This window comes from Hyaena hyaena, unplaced genomic scaffold (genome assembly GCF_003009895.1).
Source record: "Hyaena hyaena isolate Hyena2069 unplaced genomic scaffold, ASM300989v1 scaffold_1662, whole genome shotgun sequence".
Classification (NCBI taxonomy): domain Eukaryota; kingdom Metazoa; phylum Chordata; class Mammalia; order Carnivora; family Hyaenidae; genus Hyaena; species Hyaena hyaena.
In genome coordinates, this window is record NW_024082299.1 from 133,818 (window position 1) to 145,850 (window position 12,033).

Here is a 12,033-nt window from a genome sequence, read left to right on the forward strand (position 1 = left end):
CGTTTTTCCACCAAGTTTTGAAGCCTGGCGTGTTTGCAAATCCTGGGAAATAAACTTCCTATCTTGGAGTTTGTTCAGGTTAGATGAAGAGGCAGCGGGACCCACGGACTCGAATTCCCAGATACTACCTCTGAACTCGTGATTAAAATATCACAGGGAGAGCCCGTCCGTACCACAGTATGATCGCTTATTCCGTCCTTCGCGTCCTGCGTTTTCCGGGAATGGAAAAAGTTTAGGTCGCTGACAGAAGAAAACAGACCTAGGCAGGAGGGCAGTCAGGCACGATCTGCAGAGTTTGAGTTCAGCGGGCTGCCAAGCCGCCCGATCAGATTGCAACTAACCCAACCTTTAAATTTGGAACCACAGATAGTCAGAATATTACTTTGAAGTAAGAATTATTGAAAAGTCATTAACGGGTGCCCGGCTAGCTCAGTCGGTAGAGCATGAGACTCTTAATCTCAGGGTCGTGGGTTCGAGCCCCACGTTGGGCGTGTGTTTCGATTTTTTTTTTTTTGTACTTCAATTAAAAATTGATTCACTACCTCGATCTCTCTGAGACAAAAAAAACAAAAACAAAAAACAAAAAAACACACACAAAAAAACACACCTCGTTCTGGAAATTTCCTGTGTGCAGTAGTCACTGGGCCTTTTTTTCTAGCTACACCTTTGTTCATGGATTGATTTATCCTTTACTGCTAGCAAAGTGAATTTTATATAAGTATATGTAAATTAGTAGTTTTAAAAATTGTTAAAGTATGCAAAATAAACTTTACCATTTCAATAATTTTTACATGTACAGTTCTGGAGCTTTACACACATTCACACTGTTGTGCAACCATCACCGCCATCTACCTCCAGAACTTTTTCATCTTTTCTAACTGCAACTCTACCCAGGAACTACCGTCTCCATTCTCTCCTTTCTCCAGCCCTTGGCAACCACCATTCCACCATCTCTATGACTACTCTAAGGACCTAATACATATATTTGTTCTTTTGTGACTGGCTTATTTCACTTAGCTCAGTGCCTTCAAGTTTCATTCATGTGTGTCAAAATTTCTTTCTTTCCATCATATGCTGCATTATTATTAACTATTCATCAGTCTATAAACAGTTGGTTACATTCCTTCCACTTTTTGGCTATTCTGAATAATGCAGCTATTAGCATGGGTGTGCAAATATCTGAGTTCCTGTTTCCACTTTTGTTGGGGATATACCTACAAGTGGAATTGCTTATCATACGGTATTTCTTTTTTTCTTTTTAATTTTAGCTCCAGTATTATAACTTATGGTATTTCTATGTTTAATATTTTTGAAGAATCACCATACCATTCTCCATAGAATTACACAAATAAGTTTTTAAATATCTTTTGAGTAGGCTACACACTGGTTAAAAAATTGAACCATATATAAAAGAATTCAGTGAAAACTGTCTGTCATCTTCTCTCCTTAGGTAACAACTTTTGTACCTGTGTATATATTCTTCCACAGTTACATATTTTTTGATACAAATACTTTTCTATTTTCCTCTATTTTATACAAAAAGATAACTACAACTTTTATATTTGGAGATCTTTCCATCTCAATACATAGTATATTTTCTAAATCTTTTTTTTCTTTTTTTGCAGCTGCATCATATTCCCCTGTAGACAAATCACAGTTTATTTAACAAATCACCTGCTGATGGACATTGATGTTGTTTCCAACCTCTTATTATTATAATCAATTCTGCAGTTAATAAGTATGTTGTGTTGTTTTGCACTTTTGCACTCATATCTGTGGGGCAAATTCCTAGAAGTGAGATTGCTGGGTCAAAGCTTAAATGTGACTGTAATTTTATAGAAGTAGACAAATCACTGGACTGTGGATCTTAGAGGCTGATATTCTTTCCTACCAGCCATGAATCAGGTTGCCTGTCTCTCCACTGCTTTTGTGGCAATGGACTGCTTTAACAAATCTAACATGACTCCACTCCCATTAAAATTGCCAGGGTCCCTCACTACCTGTCCTAGATAAGATGACACCCATTGCAGGGCCTCCAGGGCACTGCCTGACAGGAACAGGGACCCTCCTTTTACCTCTCAGAGGAGCACAGTGTCAATCTCTTTATGGCTTTTAATACAGTTCTATAGGACAACATTATTTTTTCTTTTTCAGGCCTGGTTCTGTGAAGGATATTATGTTTCCTTCATTTGCAAAGCGACAACATCTTTGGAAAGGCAAATTTGGTTATTTCTTACTCTGCAAACTTTCTCCCTTGGACAGGAAGAATCCAACCAAACATAAGAAATTAAATTTGTATGTGACTTTCTGTTTGGTCTTGGTGTCACATGGGGCATGTATAAATTATTACATCATGGGGGTGCCTGGGTGAGTTAAGCATCCAACTTCACCTTAGGGCATGAGCTCACAGTCTGTGGGTTCAGGCCCTGCCTTGGGTTCTATGCTCAGAGCCTGGGGCCTGCTTCACATTCTATGTCTCCCACTCTCTTTGCCCCTCCCCCATTCATGCTTTCTCTCTCTCTCTCCCTCAAAAATAAATTTTAAAAAATTATTAGATCATGCAACTTGTGGTCTACAATAATAATTATATACAATTTATATATAAAGTATTAATTCACCATCCACTTGAATATTTTTATCTAAAACCTCATTTGAAACAGAAAGTTATCTCCGGGTTTAAAGTATTTATGGTTATTTTCTAACTAGTCTCAAAATTACTCCAGTATCAGCTCTTTCTTTAACAGTCAGTGATTTCCCTTTACTAGCTTGACAAAGTCATTCTCCTAGGGTCTGTGTAGCATCAGGAAAAATGGCTCAACCACCATCAAATGCTACCCTGTTATTTCATTGCTGTTTATATTATATCACATTTGTTAAGGGTACAAAGTCCCCTAAATAAAAGCCAGGTCTCAGTCACATGCTGGTGTCCTGGGGAATGTGCATTTGGGATCAGTAGGAAGACAAAATGTCAATCAGAGCAACCTAATTCTGGAAGACTGCATGCCAGAGGAAAAGTGGCCAAATAAATGACCCAGAATGACCTGCTCCTCCATTTTGTGACAGGACCAACTGGCTTAAAATCACCAGGTATTTTGGGAAACTCTCTGCTGTCATTTGAGATGTTTAATGTCTAAGGACTAGGGAGGCTTTTGAATATGGAAAAGAATACATACTTGTTCTGTGATTAATATTCAATGTATTACAGTTGTCAATGTTAAAGCCTAGTTTTTCTAAAGGTTTTAAATTCAACTTATAAATATTGTTGTTTTTCTTATAAAGCTAGCAAATTTTGGAACAAGAAAATCACTAAGTCCTTTCACTAGTTACTTCCTAGTGCCTTCATGAATTGTGGTTATCGAGAAAGGCATCTTCCCAAACATCTCAGCCACTGGTGATATTTTCTTTTAGACATTTCAGGTAACAGTTGTGGATGTAGCCATCTGAACCCTCATTGAGTGTGGAGGTAAGGGAGGCACCGATTAGATCACAGGTGCAGTGTAGAGCCAATACCTGAACCCTGGTTGCTGCTGCAATCTCCCTGCTTTAACCACCAACTCATAGCAGTTAGAAGCCCTTAAGTGCATTGTCTATTTGCAGTCTTCTGAATGAGCCTATGTGTTGTTCATTCATCTGTCCTTAGAAACTCCACATTAAGGTCCTACTGTATTTCTCATTAGCCTGAGAGTCCTCTAAGACTACAGATCTAGTGTCCTCCATACCTTTTTCTATCCACTTGTAAACAAAAACAGCTACTGGTATGGATGGAATAATCAGAATGCAGAGCCAAGGAGGTATAGCTGTGGCTCCTTATACTCCAGGTCCCAGGTCTTCCTTCCCTCACTGGATCCACCAAGCACACTCCTACTTCAGAGACTTTTAACCCTCTGTCCCCTCTCCCAAAGGCCTCTTCCCAAGATCTTTGAAAGGTTGGCTCTTTGTATCTCTGGACTCAGCTTATTGTCACCTCTTTTTTTTTTTTCTTTTTCTTTTTTTTAAATTTAAATCCAAGTTAGTTAACATATAGTGTAATAATGATTTCAGGAATAGAATTTAGTGATTTAGCACTTACATATGACACTTAGTGCTCATCCCAGCAAGTGTCCTCCTCAATGCCCCTCAAATGTTTAGCCCATCCCCCCACCCAGCACCCCACCAGCAATGCTCAGTAGCCCATCTCTGTTTGCTTACCACTCAATCAGATCTCTCTCATTAATTTTTTCACAGTCCTTATCACCCTCTGAGATAGAGACAGTGGGGTGGGAAGTGATAGAGATAGAGATAAAACTGGAATTGTGGAAGAGAGGAAATTGTTGAAGCTGGGTGATAGGTATTTGGGTTTCATAATACCAGTGTCTCTACTTTAAATTTTCTAATAAAAATTTTTAACAAATAAAGCAAAAGGGAATATAATTACTTATGAGTGAGAGATTAAAACTTAAGGCAGATAATTTTGTAGAGTAATGATGTTGAGGCTTATTTGAAGAAATGTAAAGATCTAGCAAAGTGACAATTAAATAGAACCCTCAGTGTTAAATCATATCCTTTAAACTATTTCCTTGGGGTACATGGAAGCAGGGAAGCCAGAAACTTGAGCTTCATGCACTGTCCTGGCACCTAGATTTGGCTTTTTTCTTTCACTTTTCACTGAAAAAAAAAAAAAAAAAAGGAAGGTCCCTAATCATTCTCTTGTGTCGTAAGGAAAAATTACAGATGGGTCCAAAGCGTGAGTAGCTTCCAGGAAACAAGAATGCTTTCAAACGGTCAGGGCAATGCTGAACAGATAAAGGGACCAATGTGAAGGGACTCCCACCGACAAGAAGCTACAATTTAAGCATCAAAAAGAGAATGATAATTAACATTAATTTAAACAAGAAGAGCCTAGGGAAGCTTTTAAAACCATGATGACAAGTTAGCATTAATTGTAACCCAAAAGAAATATGACTCAAAGCAGACAGCTTCCTGCACAGCTTGTTGTCCGGCCCAGCTGGGTTTTTAGTGTTCATTGTGTTGCTTTGGATTTGTTTACTATCGCCACAAGGAACAGGAATGAAAACTCTTAGATTAGCTGAGGCATAAATCAAAATTCTCCTTGTGAAGAGTGACTGAGTGATGGTACTGGCCTCCCAGAGTCCTGGGGCCACCAAGAAGATCAGTTTGGGGGGGATGGTTTTTGAGTGCAGGAGACACTCTAGCAGTGTAGAGCCTCGAGTGAGGAGCATGTACTAACTCGCCTCAAATCAGTCGGTAAAACATGAAAAAAAAAAAAAAAGAAAGAAAGGAGGAGAGAGAGAAAGAGGAAGAGGAAGAGGAAGAGGAAAGGAAAGGAAAGGAAAGGAAAGGAAAGGAAAGGAAAGGGAAGGGAAGGGAAGGAAAGAAAAGAAAGGAAAGGAAAGGAAAGGAAAGGAAAGGAAAGGAAAGGAAAGGAAAGGAAAGGAAAGGAAAGGAAAGGAAAGGAAAGGAAAGGAAAGGAAAGGAAAGGAAAGGAAAGGAATAAAGAAATGGGATCAGCAGGGGAAGGAGAAGCTTTCTCCCAGGTTTGATCCAGAAACCTTCACTCTTCACTTCTCTGAGTCTCTAAGTTCCAAGGCTGGGCTTTAGCCTTCTTGGTTGGGTGAGTGCATCTGTAAGTTCTGGGAAGGTATGTAAATAAGTATGAAAGAGAAATGATAAAGAAATAGGCAAGATATTGATCTTTTTCTTATGCTATTTTTGGTTATGCTTTGTCTGCACTTAAGATACGTGAAACTTTAAAAACAATTTGATTTACAACTTTGATGTTTTATTTGTCTTTCCAGTTTGACAAAAGTGCTGGGAAAGAAGTTGCTTGTCAAATATTTAAGCGGGTTCCATCAGGTATGAAAGCGTGAACCGTATTTTCCAGGGCATGAAAACAGGCTGTGCTGCAGAGGTCCACAAAGTGTGCATCTCTACCGACATCCCTCAAGTCTGAAACACTGGTCTGGGGGCCCAGAGCATTGGTGGACTGCTTCTCTGAAGCCTTTTCCCCCTTGACCTCTTGAGCCTGCTTCCCAACTGTGAGGCGTCTGTGAGGCGTCTGTCTCACAGGATCAAGGCTGATGAGCTGCAAGTGAGGATCCGTGAAGAGGGCGGCTGACCAAGACATCTTTTGACTGCTCTCCGCCACTGAGGACACACTGGACAGTGGGAGGAATGCAGGGTAGATACCAGGTGGGTCTGCATGAGGGGTCACGCTGGAAGCAAGGGTAAGGTGCCACTTGGAGAAGAGGAGGTGGCCCCAGTCAGGACAGGTGGATGCGGAGGCCCCAAGCTGGAAATGAAGCGAGTCAGCGTAGAACTGTTAGTGGCAGCGTCCATAGTGTGGATGGTGCAGCCATTGTCTTTGGTTCCACCTGGCCAATCACTAACGGTCCGCTGGCAGAACCAACGCGGCTTCCTCGCCTGTGCCTACTTAAATTTCTCCAAGTGCCCTGTTTGTTTTCCTCTTTTCCATTCTTTAGTTCAGACTTCTATTTCCTCTACCTCACGATTCCTCATCTTATGTGATGTGTCTGTGGCTCAGAAGCGTGACGTGTAAACTGGGAACAACAATATTAAGTACCTCGCAGGATTGTTAGGTTCCTCTCAGGCAGACGCCTGCTCTTAGGCAGACACCTAAAACAGGTATGGACATTGCAACACAACACATTGTAGGTGGTGTGGTCGTTACCACCTCAACGATCTTCCCTGTGAATACTTTTCCCTGACTTGACTTCCACCAGGCATTTCCAGCTCATTCCTTTTTGCAGTTTTCAATATTTCATTTGTGGTTGCGTCGCATTCTTTCCCTATTTTTGTCTTTTAACCGATCAGGCTTGTAAGTTCTCCGAAGGAAGGTCTAAAGACATAGACCACCTTCTTTGTACCACAGATCTAGAGATCTGAACTGCATTGGTTGAAGCGAACTGGTCATGAATTGGAAAAGACAAGAGTACATGAAAACTATGGTAACGTTTGTATACATATGTGCACATATATTCCAAGGCCAAATGACTGAAATAGAAAAATTCACTCAAACTGTTGAGCTAATTAAAAAAGCAAAAGATACCGCCACTTGTGTTTCCGCCCGGTTTCGAACCGGGGACCTTTCGCGTGTTAGGCGAACGTGATAACCACTACACTACGGAAACGCACGATGTTAGAGCTGTTCCATGCTTCCCCTAAGAAGTATGGTCATGTGAACTGTCCCGGTCTCTGCGCGGAAACCGCAAGGCAGAGCCCTTGGAATCCTTTTTTCCTGGTTTACCAAAGCCTCTCACCGCCACCGTGGCCCTGCGTAATAGTACTAACTACGGAGCGCGCGACCTTTTAGTAAGTCTTGAAACCAGTCACATTTTGCAATTAAAAAACCCGAAACAGCAGTGAATGAAAGCAGCGGGCCTCTCAAGAAGGAAGGTAAACGTGGCTTCGGATGTTTGATACTAGGTAACTCACTCCATTTTGTCTCTTTCTTCTAGGGAGACAGCGGGAGGGTTTAAATTCTGACTCAATTGGTGCTGGATTAAGACTAAAGATTTAAAAGATTAAAGAAATACTAAATGCATTCAAAGAATACGAGACTTGAATATATTTCGTTAAAATGTAAATATAAACAAGCCAAAAATAAAATTGGTTTTACATTATGCTTTCAAAATAATTGTTTAAATTATGTAAAATTATCTGTTAAAAATAAAGGGGAAATTGAAATTATAAATGTAAAGTTTTAACTCAATGTTATTTAAATAAAGTTGAATATTTAATTAAATTTTGAAATGTAATGAAATCTTATAAGTATTTTATAAAAATAAAACTAATCAGTTCTAGCATCCAACATCCAGAATTGAGATGAGGCTTAATGCAAGTATAGGTAGATCTATATACATGCAAATGTAAGAGCAGTATAGGTTAATATTGCAAAATGGTTTGTTTTGTTTTGTTTTGTTTTGTTTTGTTTTGGTAGCCTAAGCTGATTCTAGAAGACCTTCGGAGCCAGGAATTGGAACGGAATCTGAGTCCTGAGTCAGGATCCTTGAGTTGTCAGCAACAAATAAGCCTCTCTTCACCAGAGCACAAAGTGGAGTCCCTCTTGTCCAAGTCTAACTCTCGGATCAAGGTCACCAGGGGCCTGCTGGTAGCCCAATCCAATGTTTTACTGCCTTCCCTTACTAGAACATGTATGGAACTTGACTCTACCGATCTGTCCCTCCTTTTTTGCAACTCCCTTGGCCTCAGTGGAAGCTTCGCTGCTAGCTTTACTCCTATTTCGACTCTTCTCCATCTACAGAAGGCCATCTCTCTATAGAGTCACGTCCCGATTGACAGTTTGACTCAGCCTCTACCCCTACGTCTATGGCTCCAGCAATGACCACTCTCCCCAAGTTTCAAATCCACATGTTTTGGGGGCACCTGGGTGGCTCAGTCCGTTGAGCGTCGGACTTTGGGTCAGGTCATGATTTCACGGCTCGTGGTTTCAAGCCCCGCGTCGGGCTCTGTGTTGACAGCCCGCTTGGAGCCTGGAGCCTACTTCAGATTCTGTATCTCTTTCTCTCTTTGACCCTCCCCTGCTCACGCTGTCTCTCTCTTAGAAATAAATAAAAATATTTAAAAATAAAAAAAAAAAACAGCAAAGAAACCCCCACAAATCCACTTCTTGGACAAGACCTTTTAGACATCTCCCAACCTGTTCGAGACTGAACTTATTACTTCCAGCTCACCCACCCCACCCCACTCCTCAGTGTTAGAAGGTTAAAAGTCAGTACAAGCATCCTCTAAATTGAGAAGGCACATTAAGATGGAAAAAAGGAAGCAAGCTATTCCATTACTGCTTTCACAGAGTTTTATTCAGAGTAACTTACTGAAAGGGAGAATGGCTGAGCACAGACCACCCAGGCCATACCAGGCTATTCTTCGTCCACATTCTCCACAGCTATACTTCACCCAGTCCAGACCTTAATCCCTAGATTTTATGTTGTGAGGGACATGGCAGTAAGGTCATAGGGTAGTTATCTAAATTGATGCCTTCTGTGTGCCACTTCAGGGAAGATCAGAACAGGCTTTCCCGAATTCCAGTCAGGGAATACATTAACCTCCAGGGCAGTGGAACACGTAGTGGGAGGGAAGTCATTGCCTGGTTTGAAGAGGGTGGAGGGCTAAAGGTGGGGTCAGTGTTGCCAGTACTTTTACACACGGTCTCTGTACTAAACCATCTAAAGCAGAAAACTGGGAGCTCCCTCTCCTGTCCAAATATAAACAATGCACCTCCTTGATGCTTCTCCTTTCTGGCTGCTGCTTTGCCACTGCCAGGCCAGCCACTTCCTTTCTAGACCATGGCTGTGTCCGTCCAGTTCCTCTATCTAATGCAGTCTTATTCCTGTCACACGTCCTGGTCATCATTCCTAAAGGAATCCTTCTGGAATGTAAACCAGAGTGAATCCTTCTGCCTCTATGGCCTCCATAGCCAAGGAGAAAAAAGACCAAAGATCCTACTAGCATTCCTTTTGTTTGCTGTATTTTTGAACTGATGAACATTTGACTCCTTTGTACTACGAGTAGCCTGGATCACCTATCTGAGGGCATTCCAAACCAGGCCTGGCTGGAGAGGCAGCAGTGGAAAGGGTGGAGAGGAGAGAAAAGGAGGAATCGTAGCAAAAAGCTTGGAAGGGTGTGGTGCCAGTTGTTGGGAGATGGGCCAAGAAGCCTGTCCACCTGGGCTTCCCTTTAATGAAAAGCCAGGATTTTTAAGGAATGTTTTCCATTTCCAGTGAAGATGGCTTAAACAAACAAACAAACAAACAAACCTGAAACCATAATTTGCAAACAAATCCATACTTGTATAAGAGAAAATGTCAAAGTTGAAACTCTTGGGACACAATTTGATTTAGACCCATTAATTCCAAGATAAGACCATAGTAGGAGTAACTCTCCAGGAAGGCATGAATGAGCTAGGACTGTACCAGCAAATCTACCTATTTTACAAACTTTGACCAACTCCTGTCCAGACTGTCCTTATAGGGTGTCATGTGAAACCCTCCCTAATTCCCACATACTTCTGAGACTGAAGGCCATTCAATCATTTGCTTAGTCAGTAAACCAGCTTTACATGATCAGCAGACTTCTCTTGTGGTCTGGCGTGTACGTGAAGGAGACTTCTATGTCCAGAAAACAGAAAATAGGCTGAATTTGTGTGACTAAAAAAACCCAATTAACAATTGAAATAATTTCAATTGAAGCTAAGGAAGAACTTCATGACAAGTAAACTGAGGATGTTCATGTTGGAGTGTTCCAAAATAAAGGATATTTTTACATTCCCCTCTGTGTGGGGCAATATTTAAAAGATGGACCCTTAAGAAGAGAATATGCTGAAGATGAGTGTCTCAGATTGGGAAGAGAACCTCTTTCCTGACGAAAACAAACATAAAAACCGGTGGTGTCAAAAGCTCGAGAATACCAGCTTTTAAGTCACTTAGGTGATCACCACTCTGGTGGCCCTCAGGCCCCCACCCCCTATCTCCCCCCGCAGCTTCCGAAGCCACGCTGTAACCTTCCCTCCCTGCGCAGCTTGCCCTGGACACCAGACGCTTTTTTACCATGGGCGGGCGAATTTCAGCAAAGTGGTGGCCTGAGGAACAGGTCCCCAGGGAATTTGTACACCAGCACCCAGCCCTCACTCGCTCCCTTTTGGCCAGCGAGGGTCCTATGGCTGGGGCATTCTTATGTTGCGTTACTGCTTGGCCAAGGATGCGGAGGCCCACTTGGTGTGGGAACTGGAGAGAACCTTGCTGCCTGCCTTTGCATCAAAGGTTCTTCCTTTTTCCCCTTCAAAAGAAGCTACGCCCAACGTGGGGCTCGAACCCACGACCCTGAGATTAAGAGTCTCATGCTCTACCGACTGAGCTAGCTGGGCACATGACTGCTTCTTGGGTTCTATCTTAGAAAACTGAAATCCAAATGCAGAGATGATGTTACACTTTATTTATTATTTATTTATTTATTTATTTATTTTATTTATTTATTTTTTAAAATAGTATTATTTATTTATTTATTTATTTTTTAAAATAGTTTATTGTCAAGTGGGTTTCCATATAACACCCAGTACTCATCCCCACAAGTGCCCTCCTCCATGCCCATCACCCCCCTTCCCCTCCCCTCCATACCCATCAGTCCTCAGTTTATTCTCAGCATTCAAGAGTCTCTCATGGTTTGGATGGCACACTTTAGAAAGTAACTGCATAAGTATTATGGAGCAGCTACTGTATGTCTGATTATCCTAGAGACTAGGAAGATGATCGGAAGCCTAGGATCCCTGAACCTGGGAGAAGTGGCCCCATGGTCTTCCCTGGGGAAGGGCAAGACTGTTGAGGTGCCAGACCTCAATATACATTGGAGCATTTGTGGAGGGCCTGCTGTGAGCTCCGTCCTGCTGGGGTCCGGCTTCACGAGCATCTCCTAGAATGAGAAATAGACATACTCATGTTCCTCTCTCTCTGAGAGGGTAGCGCTTTCTCCTCCAGAGACAGAAGCGTGGACAAATAGGTGACCCTCCAAACCAAAGGGAGGCTAAAAGAGCTACTGTTTCCGCCCGGTTTCGAACCGGGGACCTTTCGCGTGTGAGGCGAACGTGATAACCACTACACTACGGAAACTCATGCCCCTGGTATGTAACTAATACCATCTAGAAGCTATACTGGGGAGATTACAGGGTTGAATGAGACCAGATTTGCGTGTGACAGTCGTTCCCTTGGCTGCCGGCTGAGCTGTGTTCAGGTCTCGTAGCCACACTTCTTTTGAAATGGCCTCGTACAGTTGTTTACCCACGAGGATTCGTGGTTTTGGGGTGTTCAGGCTACCACTCCGAGGAAGCAGGTGTTCACTCGGAGTTTCCCCACTAGGTGGGAAGCGTCTCGAGAACAGGGTGAGTTCTGCCTGCGCAGCCCTGGCATCCCGCAGCGCCCCGCACTCATTGGGAATTCTGTACATGAATTACGTTCCTGTAACTACCCCCGCAGTTTTCTTTTCTTAAAAAAAAAAAAGAAGCCT

The 12,033-nt window shown here is 42.2% G+C and overlaps 4 non-coding genes across 4 annotated transcripts; 1 reads left to right on the forward strand and 3 right to left on the reverse strand.

Moving 5' to 3' along the window:
• The first annotated feature begins 418 nt into the window (after nt 1–418).
• Nucleotides 419–491, forward strand: TRNAK-CUU. The gene has a single exon. It is a non-coding gene; the product is annotated as a tRNA-Lys (tRNA).
• Nucleotides 492–7,075: 6,584 nt separating this feature from the next.
• Nucleotides 7,076–7,148, reverse strand: TRNAV-AAC. The gene has a single exon. It is a non-coding gene; the product is annotated as a tRNA-Val (tRNA).
• Nucleotides 7,149–10,827: 3,679 nt separating this feature from the next.
• On the reverse strand, nt 10,828–10,900 carry TRNAK-CUU. Its single transcript has one exon. It is a non-coding gene; the product is annotated as a tRNA-Lys (tRNA).
• A 666-nt stretch (nt 10,901–11,566) lies between these two features.
• TRNAV-CAC lies at nt 11,567–11,639 on the reverse strand. The gene has a single exon. It is a non-coding gene; the product is annotated as a tRNA-Val (tRNA).
• Nucleotides 11,640–12,033: the final 394 nt, after the last annotated feature.